A 15,418-nucleotide genomic window follows, 5' to 3' on the forward strand; every position below is an offset into this window, starting at 1 on the left:
GCTATTAAAGATAGCGGAGTCAAGGGATATATGGGGAGAAGGCAGGAACGGGGTACTGATTGTTGATGACCAGCCATGATCACAGAAAATGGTGGTGCTGGCTCAAAGGACCAAATGGCCTACTCCTGCACCTATTGTCTATTGTCTATCATCAACGGCCTTTATGAGGCTTGTTTATGAGGTCAAAATGTGGTCGATGATCAAGCATTTGTTCCCCACTTTAGATGCACCCTGCAGATTGCTTTCAATCAGGATGTGGGTGTGTGTGGGTGTGTGAGTCACAGCACAGATGTTAGCTGTTGTTTTTCCAACGTGCCTGACATGTGATGATATTTCCCAAAGTGACTAATGCGACGATTTTGCCAATTCTTTGTGATTTGGGAGGTTTATGTTTCCCCGTGATATTTCCCCCCTTACACTCGTGCTGAATAGCAGATAAGTCAATGTAGTCAGTGTCGGCTGACCAGATAAAGCAAGCTTCCCTTTAGTTAAGGTAATTCCTCCCCCCATTCCCATACTGACCTTTCTGTCCTGGGCCTCCTCCACTGTCAGTATAACGCCAAACATAAATTGGAGGAACAGCACCTCACATATTTTGTGGTGAATATTCATTATTCCAACTTCAAGTAACCCTTGCTTTCCCCGTCTCTCCATCCCTCCCCCAACCCCAGTTCTCCGACTAGTTTCACTCTCCTTCTGATTAATTTTGCTGATTGTATACCTCCTTGTCACCATCCCCTCAGCAAACAATTAAACATTCTACATTTCCTTAGCCTCTTCTGCTTTGATCTGTTGTTTTCACACCTTACCCTTCCATATCTCTGGACTCCCTCTCCCTTGACAGTCTGAAGGATCTCGACCCAAAACGTCACCCATTCCTTCTCTGCAGAGATGCTGCCTGTATTTTATGTCTATCTTCAGTGTAAACCAGCATTTGCAGTTCCTTCCTACACATTCCCTACAGTTAAAATTAGTTGGCTGCAGAGCTTTGCTTAAAAAAGTGGAAAGTTAATTGTTCAATGATAAAGATTGCTGATGCGCAAGAATAAAACGGTGGGCATTGGCTGACCAGTTAGTCCTTAATTGCTGCTTTAAAGCATTAGCATTTTACTAAGCTGAGAGTGAAGGACAAATGCTCAAGGTAGCAACATATAAAGTAATTCAGGATAAGCACCAAAAGAATGCAATCACGGCACAGAATGGCAACAAGAAGGTATAGGGACTGAAACATTTGATGGTGGTTAGTTACTTTGAAGATGACAGGGCAGAGGCTTGAGTTTGAAGAAGCAGTGGCTTATTAGTACAATTCAATTGACCCTTTGGTAGGATAAATATATTTTAAAAAGACGCAATTGATGGATTAACTCAGCGGGTCAGGTAACGTCTATGGAGAACATGGAGGAACTGCAAATGCTGGTTTACAAAAAAAAAAGCCATGAAGTGCTGAAGTAACTCAGCGGGTCAGGCAGCATCTATGGAGAACATGGATATGTGACGTTTCGGATTGTGCCCCTTCTTCAGACTGATTGTAGTGGAGGGGGGAGGGGTGGAACCTGCGAAGAAAGCCCCATCTCCTTCCTGCAATCAGTCTAAAGACGAGTTACGTCCCGAAACATCATCTATCCATGTTCTGACCTATGAGTTGATGCTGCCTGACCTTTGTGGCTTTTTTTTTTGTAAACCAGCATCTGCAGTTCCTCGTTTCTAGATGAATACAGTACATTAGTTACTCACTTGAAAAAATGTCCTTGCATTTGCAATGATATACAGTTAAGAAAAGCTACATATTGGAGTGCTCTGCTAGCCTCTGATACATTGGAAGGTTCTATTTATTTGAATCAATCTGCATTTGTTTCACAGATATATAGAGAACCGTATTTAAAATCACTTTCATTTAATTTTCCAGAAACACTGTGTTGACAACAATGAGGGACTACCAGAACTCACGATACAATTGCAGCAAGCAGAAATGGATTGGATTTCATGAATGGTCCTCGCGGCTGGAGTGCCGGCTTTTATCTCCCAGTGAGCTGTTATTTTCTACGATATTCCACAACACTGAGCCACGTTTACCACAGACATCTGCACTGGTTCCAAGACCTCCAAAATGAAACTGATGTTGACTTTCTCTTCAGTCCCTCGAGGCCTTCAAGAAGTACTGAGGAACGGAGGGACCTTGGTGCACGTGTTTAGTTTAATTTGGAGATACAGCACGGAAACAGGCCCTTTGGCCCACTGAGTCCGCACCGACCAGCGATATCCTACACACTAGGGACAATTTACACTTATACAAAGCCAATTAACCTGCAAACTTGTACGTCTTTGGAGTATGGGAGGAAACTCCGTACAGACAGCACCCATAGTCAGGATCGAACCCAGGTCTACTGGCACTGTAAGGTAGCAACTCTACCGATGCGCCACCTTGCCGCACTGCCATGTCCAAAGATTCCCAGCGGCAGCAGGGCAGATAGATAAGGTGGTTAATGAAGCATAAAGTACACTTGCCTTTGTTAATTGGAACATAGAATAGAGAAGTTATGATACAACTGTATAAAACATTAGTAGACCATAACATGGTGTGTACGCTTTAAAGATAAAGGATTGGAGATCCATAGGCTGGGTGATATCTGGGGCAGTATATCTCACAATATTTAAGAAATGTTTGGATCTGTCCTTGACACACTATGTTGAGTGGTGGAATATGGGATGAGAATATATAGGCGATTGTTGGCTGGTAAAGGCAAGGTAGGCCAAAGGGGTCACCTCCGTGCTGTGTGGCTGTAATTTGTCTCCACTCTGATTCTGGGGATTCTGAGGTGCCATTACAGTAACCGCAAACCCTTCCGCAGAAGGGACAAGCAGTGCTCAATGTTTCATGTGGGTTGGTAGTTTGCGAGCAGATGCGTTGCTTCCCTCGTTTACACTGCACCCAATGCACAGATTCACGGTTCTCAATCCCACATCTCTAACTTTTATCATGGGAAGAGATTCTTGGGAGCCAGTGGGGAGAGGGAGTTAAATATAGCTCTTAATGCCCCTTAGGAAACCCGAACGGAAACCTCTGGAGACTTTGCGCCCCACCCAAGGTTTCCGTGCGGTTCCCGGAGTTTGCAGGAGGTTGCAGGTAGGGAGATTGACAAAAACCTCCGAGAACCACATGGAAACCTTGGGTGGGGCCCAAAGTCTCCAGAGGTTTCCGTTCAGGTTTTCTAAGTAGGACAGGGGCATTTAGGCTAACGGAATCAAGGCATATGGGGAGAAAGCAGGAACGGGGTATTGATTTTGGTTGGTCAGTCATGATCATATTGAATGGTGGTGCTGAAACGAAGGGCAGAATGGCCTACTCCTGCATCTATTTTCATGTTTCCTATGTTTCTATGAGATTGCATATTTTGGCTTTGAAAAGATCCTTGAATCTTTTCCTCCATCTGTTGGGGAATCTCTTCCTGTGAAGGGATGGGGGGGGGGGGTTCAGGAATCTGGCAATAATAGTGTAAGGCTTGGCAGACGGGCACTAGGACCCAGTGTGACAGAAGCCAGGCTCCAGTAACCGGATGTGACTGGAACCCTGGGGTGTGGCAGTTAGGGAGTTGCCTGGGCTGGCACACGAGGCTGTTGCTGTTGCTGCTGTTGTACAGAGTTGTTAAATAAAGAGATACTCCGTTTACGTCGTCGTACGAGCCTTATTACAAGCATAACACGACAGCATGCACAAAGAGAGCAGACGGAGTATAATCAGCAGTTCCATGTGGTGGCATGTTGGTCTGGAGTTGTGGAGCACAACCATCCCATAATTTGAGGATTTTGCAGAGACAGAATTGATGGTATCCTTGTGCTGCCTGTTGTAGGCAGCCTAGGTCTCTGAAGCACTGTTGTTGGTGGGGCAGGAGTTTTTTGTTCCAATTGTAAAGGTCTAGATATTCACAGAAATGTCCAGCGCAAAAAAGGCTCCTGAAGGTCCACTTTGTTCATACTGACCATGATGTCTATCGATGCTAATCTCATCTGCACACCTTTGGCCCCTATTCCTCTCCTCCCTTCTCACCCCAAGTACCTGTCTAAATAACCTTTCAATGTTGCAATATCTGTCTCCACCATCTCATTTGATAGCTCATTCCAAATATTCACCGTCCTCGGTATTAAAAAAATGTATCCGTTAAATTTCTCTCCTCTCACCTTAAACTAACCTCTAGATCTGGACACCCCTGCCCAGGTAAAATACTCTGACTATCCATTCTATCTATGCCTCTCAATTTGGGAAACCTCCATAATGTCACCCCTCGGCCCCCCGACACACAGCGAGAATAAGCCCAGCCTATTCATTGCCACAGATGGCTATGGAGGCCAAGTCAATGGATATTTTTAAGGTGGAGATTGATCAATAAGGGTGGCAGGGGTTATGGGGTGAAGGCAGGAGAAGTGGGTTGAGAGGGAAAGAGATCAGCCATGATTGAATGGTGGAGTACATTGATGGGCCTAATGGCCTAATTCTGCTCCTAGAACTTAAGAACTATTCAATCTCTCCGTAAAATTATAGCTCTTCGTTCTAGGCAACATCTAGATGAATCTCCTCTGTCCTCTCTCCACTGCTACTACATTCTCCCTGTAACATGGTGACCAGCACTGTACACAATACTAACTATGGCCGAACTATTGATTTGTACAACTGCAACATGTCACAACTCTTATCTTTCTTCAAAAGCTTTGCTCGTGCATCGAAGGCGAGTGAATTCCATCAGTAAACTCCGCCTTCACTGAGAGGTGCCTCCCTCAATACAAGTGATGCTTCACAATTCTAGTGCCATGCAGGAATCTTTTTTGTTGCTTTAAAAATATTCAAATACTGTTTTCACCACCGATTGTTACTCACAACACCACGTGAGAGAAAAAAAAAAATATTCAGCTTATCTGTCTTAAATGAGCAACTCTTGTTTGGTGTTCTTCTACAAAAAGAAACATTATCACCACATCTTCCCGGTCAAGATCCCCCAATATCCTGAAGACTTCAGATGGTTATCGAGCAGTTTCATTTCCTCTAAGAGGTTTGCATTTGTGGTTTATAAGCTCTTAGATCCCCTGGTTGCTCATCAATACAGTCCTAACTCAGCTTGGTGGTGAACAGTGGCAAAGGGGTAGAACTGCTTCCTAACAGTGCTTCTTCTTCTTGCGTATGGCGTGCACAGCCTAAAGTTGTAGGACAACTTGTTCTATTTGATCTTATCTGATTGTGCAAGCCAGGTTGATTGCATTCGTTGAAACAGGGCAGACCACGTGAAGGTTACAATCGCCCACCCCCCTTACAGCGCTAGAGACCTGGATTTGATCCTGACGATGTGTGCTGTCTGCACAAAGTTTGTGTGTTCTCCTGTGACTATGTGGGTTTCCTCCCACACTCCAAAGAGTACAGGTTTGTGGATTAATTAGCTTCTGTAAATTGTAAATTGTAAATTGTCCCTAGTGTTCGTACGTTCTATTAGCAGAATGAGGCCATTCAGCTCATCAAGTCTCCTCCACCATTCAAGCGTAGGATAGTGTGTAGGATAGTGCTAGTTTAGGGGTGATCGCTGGTTGGTGCGGACTCAGTGGGCCGAAGGGCCTATTTCCACGCTGTATCTTTAAAGTAAAGTGAAGAAGCCAAGAATCTCAAATCAGGAGCGAATTATGGTAAACTTCAGGGCAGCATCTATGCAGGGATCATTCTATAGCTCCTGTAGGTGAAGAGCTCATAGTTTGTGAGGCAGATGCTTGAGAGGAATTGCCACTGCAGTCAAAGTCTGCTGACATTGACTTTAGTGCTATAATATTTCTCTTGACATTGGTGTTTTGGGACTTGTTTGATGGGATAAGAGAGCATATTAAGGAGTGGTCAGTCCAGCAGTCACTGCATTCCGTCATAGTGGAGGTGATGTGAAAATCCTTGTTTAGTTTACAGATGAGAACTGCTCAGCCGTGAGAAACAGGCCCTTTGGCCCACTGAGTTGCCAATGCCCATCGACCACATATTCATACTAGTTCTATTCTGTTTCACATATTCTGTTGTGCTGCTGCAATTAAGAATGTCATTGTTCCATCTGGGACATATGACAACACTTGAATCTTGACTCCATTTTATTCCAGTCTGAAGAAGGGTTTCGGCCCGAAACGTCGCCTATTTCCTTCGCTCCATAGATGCTGCTGCACCCGCCGAGTTTCTCCAGCAATTTTGTGTACCTTCCATTTTATTCCACTTTTGCCTGCACTATCAACACACAAGAGGTAACCTACAGACCCACACGTCTTTTGGATGTGGGAGGAAACCGGAGCACCCGGAGGAAACCCAGGCGGTCACAGAGAGAACATGCAAACTCTCCACATATGCAGCACCTGAAGGTCAGGGTCGAACCCAGGTCTCTGATGTTGTGAGGCAGCAGCCCTACCCGCTGCTCCACTGTGCCACCCTAAATCCTAAATTGTTAACCCTCTAAGGTGATGACATAATCTAGCAGGTTCAACAAAAAAAAAAATGGGTAACCACTCCTAAAGCAACAATAAAGATTTATATTTTTAAAATACTTGAATACTAAATATTCTGATTACATTCTGTGGTTAAAATTATTGCATATTTATCAAACAATGGTATTTAATCAGTGAGTTGAAAAAAAAAAGCAGAAACCTCCTTGAAATTAAGTTGAGTTTTACTTGTGTACTTAGATAAGAACATGAATGATGACGCATAGATACCAAGACACATAAAAAGGGCGTGCATGGGGACTAGCTGCATAGAGTCAAGCAGCATTTCAAAAACAGCTTATCAGATAACAAGTAATTAATGATGATCAAAGATGTTTATCGTCAGTTTTTTTTGTCTCAGAGATTTCCACAGCACAATACAAAAAAAGTGTTCAAAAATACAGTGGCACAGCTGGTAGAGCTGCTGCCGTATGGCACCAGAGGCTTGGTTTTGACCCTGATCTCGGGTGCTGTAAGTGTGTTTGCATTCTCCCTGTGACCCCATGGGTCACCTCAGAGTATTCCTGTTTCCTCCGGCATCTCAAAGATTCAGTGAGCCGAAGGGCCAGATCCCGTGCTGTATATTTCATTCAATCTATCAAATAGGCATCTCTACATAGAAGACACAGAGCGCTGCAGTAACTCAGTGGGTTAGGCGGCATCTATGGAGAACATGGATAAGTTCCCCAGAGATACTTACTGCCTGGCCCGCTGAGTTACTGCAGCACTCTGTGTCCAGTTGTAAACTATTTGCAAATGCAGTTTTGTTTCCACGAGGCATCTCGACGTACGTGGAACATGAAACTAGTGCAGCTGTTGATATCTTGGGCCAATTCACCGACACACTTATGCTGATCACATATTTTCAAACAGATCATCAGAAAGACAAACCAAGCTGCAGACTTTCAAATTAAATAAACCAACCTCCTGCTTTCACGACGACAGAATGGCAGACATATGGGTTTAAGAGGTTTCATTACCATCTCCATAACGTGCTTTTATTGACCAAATGGGAAAAGAAGCAGTACTCCATTAGCAGCACTCTATTTAACATTGTTGGCCAGTCTTCCACCGCTCTTAATGTTTGAAAACATTGAATCAGATAGTCAGTTCCCTTCCATCTCAGAAGCGCAATGTAGGTTCAGGTCCAGGTCCAAGGTCCAAGGTTTTCTGGTACCCTTGGCTCCAGAGCCTTGCTGGATTATCCGTTGTGCCGGACTAACAGAGATCACGGCCTTAGAGAGGTCGAATGGTACTGGAACAGTCCACCTAGGCTGCCGAGGAGATGAGATACCAGCCTACAAAGTTGACCTCAGATATAGGCTACGGCAACGGATCTGCCGGCTCTGGCCAGGCCGGAGTCCCAGAGCCCTGGCCACAAGGGGGGCAAATTCGACCCACCGATCAGCGCGGAGGTCACGATGAGGTCGTGATCGGCCGCCGCACCCGGATATGACGCCACATTTTTGGGGGGACTACAGGGAAGGGATTTCAAGTGCAACTCTCGTAATTTTGTCCGGGATTAAAGGAGGTGTCGGAGATGCTGGTTTGGTAAATCGGTGGTGGACCTGTACTCAAACGAGAATATGATTTAAACCTTACTTTTACAGGTAACACATTGTATCATAGAAACATAGAACATAGAAACATAGAAAATAGGTGCAGGAGGAGGCCATTCGGCCCTTCGAGCCAGCACCGCCATTCATTGGGATCATAGCTGATCGTCCCCTATCAATAACCCGTGCCTGCCTTCTCCCCATATCACTTGACTCCACTGGCCCCTAGAGCTCTATCTATAGAAGCTCTGCCTCACACTAAACCGATATTGGCCTTCAGTTAACATCCACTAAATGGCTGAAGGTGGTTCTTTGTGGAGTTACCAGAATTACAGACTACAGAGGATTGATGCAGGGATCTCAACCTGAAGTTTCATCAGTTCCTAGACTCCCCTCGTCCATGACATGTTCCACGCTGAGTTCTTCCAGCAGTTTTTTTTATTTTTATATGCTTTGAGATGTGCAATCTCTTGTCTCTCTAAAGATAAGACACGATGCTGTTACATTGCCAGTGGGAGGATGTGTATTCAGATTAGACAAGAAACAGAATCCTTTGATGTTAGCACAGCGGCTCTATTTATAGAGTAGGGACCACTACACTGCGAACTGGGCAGATTTATTGAAGCTATTAATGCTGAAAAAAACCAGGGCACCGATCCATATATATACCCAAGTCAGACAGTGAGTGCATGATGGCAAAGAGGTTTCCTCAGGAAGCAATTTGCACCTTTTCAGAAAGATTGAGAGACAGCTCTCAATGTGGAACTGCCAGGTTGCCTGCTTCACGCTAGTACCTCTCCCGTCTATATTTATAAACCTACACAATTAAACATATTTAGAGAGCTACAACCCACCTACAATCTGGGACATTTCTCATGCTTTTTTCAGATCCTGGTTAAAGTGCTAGATGACTGGCGGATTTACAGTGAAGAACAACTCTGCCACATTTTCACGCCTCCTTCCCTCTCCCCGACTCTCAGTCTGAAGAAGGGTCTAGACACGAAACAGTGATGCTGCCTGACCCGAGTTACTCCAGCATTATGTGTCTATCTTTGGTGTAAACCTGCATCTGCAGTTCCTTCCCACACATTTAAATTTGGGATCTTTCTCACACTTCATTTGGATCCTGTTAAAATGTTAGCTGACTGGCACTCTTACACGGAAAAACAATTTGGTTGCATTTAAATTTGCGATCTTTGAATGAAACCAATTATTATCAGAATGTTTCTGGAATGGAATTGTGTTTCTCTACTGTTCCCGGTCCTCATCCTGTTACAAGATAGAATCCAAATAAAGACCCTTCCCCTACACATGCTCACTTATCCAATTGTCACCGGGGAACATGGATCCATCCTGAGACCAATTATCTCTAGTACATTTCACACCTACTGGACATGTTCGGCATGGACATTGTGAGCCGAAGGGCCTGTTCTTGTCTGAAGAAGGGTCTCGGCCCAAAACGTCACCCATTCCTTCTATCCAGAGATGCCGCCTGTCCCGCTGATTTACTCCAGCATTTGGTGTCTATCTTCACTGTAAACCAGCATCTGCAGTTCCTTCCCACACATACTGTTCTATGAAACTTATTCAAGTGGCCATTTTCCTTTTGAAACATCAAAATGTGAGTGATGACAGGCTCCTTAGACAAGCAAGGCTGCACAGACACATCTGGAATTGTATGGATGTGAGGGGCAGCACTGGTCATAGAGCAAGATGCACTATGTCCAAATACCTAGACCTGGTGGACCAAATACCCATTTTCCTGTCTCTCTTTAAAATCAATGTATCTTCTGAATACAATGATTCAGTGATACTTTATTGTCACATGTACCTAGGTATAGTGAAATTCTTGGATTTGCATGCAATCACCTAGGTAGTATACAAAGAGTTGCTAGGTTTCTGGCAATGACAATGTTTCAAAATGTTCATCGATCAGCCTTATCTACTTCTCGCAGCGACGTCCCAGGATGGCCGCTGCACGTGGCAGCAGGCAGCCCACCCCCGCTGATTTCCTCTTCAATCTTGGTGGCACCCCTGCCGGGTTCCCCTTTGTTCTACGTGGCGCCCCGCCGCGCCCCACCTTCGATCTCAAAAACACTAAATGACTACTCTATGGTTTTGGGAGTACAGTTTAGTCCTTGATCAACGTACGCTTGTTTCTGCTCTGCGCTGTGCAAATTATTTGCATCATTAGGAATGAAATGCAACAACCCTCAAATAAAAATTTACATTTATGTGAAATACATTAGCATGCTTTGCAAAATTTACCTGTGCTGTAACTTTATCTGGACAAAACAGCCTGGCTTGTTGAACCCTATGCAGCGGTTTCAATCTGAATGTTGACGTGAATATCTGGTGGCGAGGTGCCAGTTCCCATTATACTGCAGCTGGCTCAACATGGGGGCCTGTGACAAACTATCCTTTGCTGCTGTCTCACATATTCAGACTGAAAGGTACCAGGGTTGAAAAAGATTAAGTGAAACATATAAGATTGTTAAGGGTTTGGACACGCTGGAGGCAGGAAACATGTTCCCGATGTTGGGGGAGTCCAGAACCAGGGGCCACAGTTTAAGAATAAGGGGTAAGCCATTTAGAACAAGACGAGGAAACAATTTTTCTCACAGAGAGTTGTGAGCCTGTGGAATTCTCTGCCTCAGAGGGCGGTGGAGGCAGGTTCTCTGGATGCTTTCAAGAGAGAGATAGTGGAGTCAGGGGATATGGGGAAAAGGCAGGAACGGGGTACTGATTGGGGATGATCAGCCATGATCACATTGAATGGCATTGCTGGCTCGAAGGGCCGAATGGCCCACTCCTGCATCTATTGTCTATTGTCTAAGTGATAGTTCAAAAATTTTTTTTTAAATTTCCAAACATAAACTTTATTCAGAATAAAAGAAATGTACAAAATAAAAACTGTGCAAATACTCTTCAGACATTATCAGCATCTATATATTCATTAATGTTCACTAAAGGTCTTTTCTTCGATTGGATAGCACGCAAGCTAAAGCTTTTCACTGTACCTCAGTACATGTGACAATAATGAACTAATCTAAACTTAAGGGTCTCGACCCAAAAGGTCACATATTCTTTGTTGCCAGAAATGCTGCCTTACCCGCTGAGTTACCCCAGCATTGTGTCAATCTTTAAACTAAACTTGTGTTATAGTTGTGTTCTCATCTATCTTTAAACAATACAAAACATCCTCGCTGCTCATGTGGCCTCCTGGGGTGATATCTCTTCCCTTGTTTGAAGTGTCCCTACTGGACTCTGCCCCTTGATGTCCAGCAACAAAGGTTCTAACTGCTACATTTGAAGTCCCCTGCAGAAATCCACTCTATGTAACATGATAAAGATTATGGAAGATTGAACAAGGTAAGGGATGCCTGAATTTCTCGTGATCTGGGAAGAATGAAGAACAAATACACCAACTATCCCCAAACTCTGAAAGAAAGGCGATAGTTCAGTTCAGGCTCCTCTCTTGTTGACGATTGCAATTAGTTTTGTTTATTGTCATGTGTGCCGAGGTACAGTGAAAACCATTTGTTACGTGCTAACCAGTCAGTGGAAAGACAATACACCTGTACATGATTACAGTCGAGGCATCCACAGTGTACAGGTGCATGATAAAGGGGATAGTGTTGTGCAAGATAAAGTCCAGCAATGTGCAACAGTCAATTATGACAGCTCCAAATAAAATGGCACCATTTTGACACGTAGAGTCCTAACGTCTTACAGCATGGAAACAGGCCCTTCGGCACAACATGCCCAACTACTCTTGTAGTTGTAAACCAGGGCACACAGATAACGTGGAAATGAGAGGCAGCAACTCTACCAGCTACACTGCTTTTTGATTTCAATTATTCCAGGGCGCCTTCATGCCACACTGGGACCAACTGCTGCCGTGATATCAAGGACAGACACTAACTCATAGAAACATAGAAAAAAGGTGCAGGAGTAGGTCATTCGGCCCTTCGAGCCTGCACCGCTATTCAATATGATCATGGCTGATCATCCAACTCAGTATCCTGTACCTCCCTTCTCTCCATACCCCCTGATCCCTTTAGCCACAAGGGCCATAAATATAGCCAATGAACTGGCCTCAACCACCTTCTGTGGTAGAGAATTCCAGAGATTCACCACTCTGGGTGAAAAATGTTTTTCTCATCTCGGTCCTAAAAGATTTCCCCTTGTCCTGGACTTCCCCAACATCAGGAACAATCTTCCTGCATCTAGCCTGTCCAAATCCCTTAAGTTTTACACGCACAGAGGGGTCCTTGGACGGTTCCTGCGCCTCTAAAAGGGCATCATCCAGCACGATGGTATCGGGTTCGATCCTGTGCATGAACTCTCTGTAGTGGAGCCAGGACACAAGTCAATAACCCAGTGGCAGGACCGCGGACACACACCCGGCGACCTAACGCAACGTAGAGAGGAAACTTCCAATCTGGGGACGATCGTTTCGCAAATTAAATGAACGAGACGGTGAAAAAAAATAAAATCGCTTCGGAGCGGGAGCTTCGCCTCACGACCGAAAGCCGGAGCTTCGGTAAACAAACGCGTTCACGCTACAACCACGTACACGGTAAACACTCACACGCCGCCGGTTCGACTCTCGCAACGCGGGAATGAAGAGCGTGTTCTACCTCAGCCCGGACTTGAGTTTAGGGTCACCGGTCCTCAAGCGCGATGAAAAAGCATTGTAGCTTCGTCTTGGTCAACATTCAAAGCATCTCCACGCTGCCGCTGAGTCCCCCCCCCCCCCCCCCCTCCCCTCCCCCTGAAGGAAGGTTTGGCGCCACAGGTTAGTCTACATCAAGCCACGTGTTCGGCACCAAATGCAAACGGGACTGACGATGGGTTGTCCACATAGCTCTAACTCTCTATTCTCACTCTCTATTCCCCTTCCCCTATCTCCCATATCTCTCCCCCATCTCCCCTCTGCCCCCTCCCCCATCTCCCCATCTCTCCCCCATCTCCCCCCTCCCCCCCATCTCTCCCCCCTCCTCCCCTCTCTCCTCCCCATCTCCCCCCTCCTCCCCCCCCCATCATCTCTCTCTCTCCCCATCTCCCCCTCTCCCCCCTCTCCCCCCTCTCCCCCATCTCTCCCCCCTCACGCCACTTTCTGCTTTTATTTCACATCACCAATAATACCTGCAGTTTTATTCTGTTTTCTTTGCTTCCGAATTCCACGTGTTTAATTTGGAGTCCGTCCCAACCCCCCAAAAAAACGTGAAACTGAGCAAGATCTCCCTGTGAAACGCAGGCAGATTCATTCATGTGCCTATGTCCAAGTCGTTATCCCTAACGGTGAGATAGATATGAGTCAACTTTCTTTACCAGCGGTGAATCGAGGTAAGGTGATATTACACGAATAACTTGCATTTCGGGGGATTCAACTCGTGCTGTTCCGTAATTGTGGTGAGGAGGTTCAAATTGTCGTCACGTTTTGTCAACCCAAGCGTTGTACACATGGTGTGTGAGATTAGTCACCCCCCCGGCAACACATCTCTCGTGTCCCTCTCCTCTGACTCTCAGTCTGAAAAAGGGACTCGACCTGTTGGTTTTCTCCAGAGACGCTGCCTGTCCCGCTGAGTTACTCCAGCATTTTGTGTCTATCTTCGGTTTAAACCACATCTGCAGTTCCTTCCTACCCGTGAACGACGAAGGTTCGGACTTGGACATTTTCACTCGCGGGGGGAGGGAAATGTCTGCGAATCTTGCAGGTTGTTATTGCCCGTGTAAGGGGCAAGACACAGATCTGGGGCTACAAACGGTACAATTCGCTTACAAACGGTTCACGATATGGTTCACGATATGTACACGTTTTACTCAGCGGGTGAGGCAGCATCTCTGGAGAGAAGGAACGGACGACGTTTCGGGTCGAGACCTTTCTTCAGTCTGATGTCAGGGGAGGGACAGAGATAGAATGAAGGCGGAGACAGTGTTATAGACTAGTGGGAGAAAGGTTCTGAAGAAGGGTCTCGACCCGAAATCCATCCCTTCTCTCCAGAGATGTTGCACGTCCCGCTGAGTTACTCCAGCGTTTATCTTCGCTTACAATATTGTTCTTACAAGAGATCTCAATGCAATACGGGAAATAGTGAGCAATGGCACTAAGTCCACACCTACCTGCCTTGGCTATGATTACTTCGTCGTTAAATCCTACCGGCCGTTCCCATTCGGCAACAAAAGTGGAGCTAAAAGTTCAAGGTCCGAAGAAGGGTCTCGACCCGAAACGTCACCTATTCCCTTTTTCTCTCCAGAGATGCTGCCTGTCCCGCTGAGCCACTACGGGCTTTTGGTGACTATCTTCGGTTTAAACCAGCATCCGCAGTTCCTTCCTACATATAAAAGTTGAATTTGTCGCTGAAGAACGAACAGCGTCCACTGGCAGCTGTTAATGGGGATGGGATCCACAAGGAAAAGCAGGCACCGAATTTGGAAATTGATTCGGGCGACTCCAACGCGCCGGTCTCAGCTGAGCCCCAAGCGTCGGACACACCCGCTGGGATGTCACCGAACCAGCCAGCGACCGGCCAGCATCCCCTCCACTCACTCCCCACTCACACCGAGCATGTTTACCCCAGTGACAATCACTACACACTCGGGTCTCTCCCTCTCTCTCTCCCTCTCCACACACTAAGATTCCGGTGACTCCACCTTGTTGGAGAGTACAGGGTGTACTGGACTACAGAGGTACCCGAAAAGCAACCCTGCTCCCCTGTGGCAACTCTCGCTCGTAGACAGAGAAAGTTCTGCCTGCCAGATACTACCCGACCACGGGTGACAAGAGTATAGACTCCGCACAGTCTCGCCGCTGCCGCCGACGATTTTAAAGTCATTTCAATAAACACACCCACTAAAACATTTAACACGCCTTTCCGCCTTTTTCTGTTAATCCAGGAATTGTTAGTGGAATTCTCCGCCACAGAAGGCAGTGGTGGTAAATTCACTGGATGTTTTCAAGAGAAAGTTAGATTTAGCTCTTAGAGCTAAATGAATCAAGGGATATGGGGAGAAAGCAGGAACGGGGTACTGATCCTGGATGATCAGCTATGATCATATTGAATGGCGGTTCTAGCTCGAAGGGCCGAATGGCCTACTCCTGCGCCTATTTTTTTATGTTAACCCTCGGAGTAGCAGCGAGTCTGAAGAAGGGTCTCGACCCGAAACGTCACTCGTTCCTTCTTTCCAGAGATACTGCCTGCCCCGCTGAGTTACAATAGAACTTTATTCATCCCCGGAGGGGAAATGTTCTGCCAACAGTCATTACATACAAGGTTCACAAGAGCTTGAAATTAAATTAAAAGTGAAAAAAAAGAAAAAGACAAGCGCCTGTTGGCTGGCTGCCGTGTGCTACTCCAGCATTCTGT

General features: G+C 45.8%; 1 protein-coding gene across 5 annotated transcripts in view; it reads right to left on the reverse strand.

The window, feature by feature from the left end:
• The window catches only part of cpne2 (copine II), a 149,988-nt gene extending 135,088 nt beyond the window's left edge, over positions 1–14,900 (reverse strand). The window contains exon 1 of one of the 5 annotated variants that reach the window (XM_055648552.1): positions 14,175–14,900. The gene's annotated coding sequence lies outside the window, so the exon portion shown is untranslated. Of the gene's footprint in view, positions 1–12,624; positions 12,817–13,196; positions 13,353–14,174 lie in introns of those variants that run through there. The other 4 variants (XM_055648554.1, XM_055648550.1, XM_055648551.1 and 1 more) reach the window with 4 other exon arrangements.
• Positions 14,901–15,418: the final 518 nt, after the last annotated feature.

The sequence above is a fragment of the Leucoraja erinacea genome, chromosome 17 (assembly GCF_028641065.1).
Source record: "Leucoraja erinacea ecotype New England chromosome 17, Leri_hhj_1, whole genome shotgun sequence".
Taxonomy (NCBI): Eukaryota; Metazoa; Chordata; class Chondrichthyes; order Rajiformes; family Rajidae; genus Leucoraja; species Leucoraja erinaceus.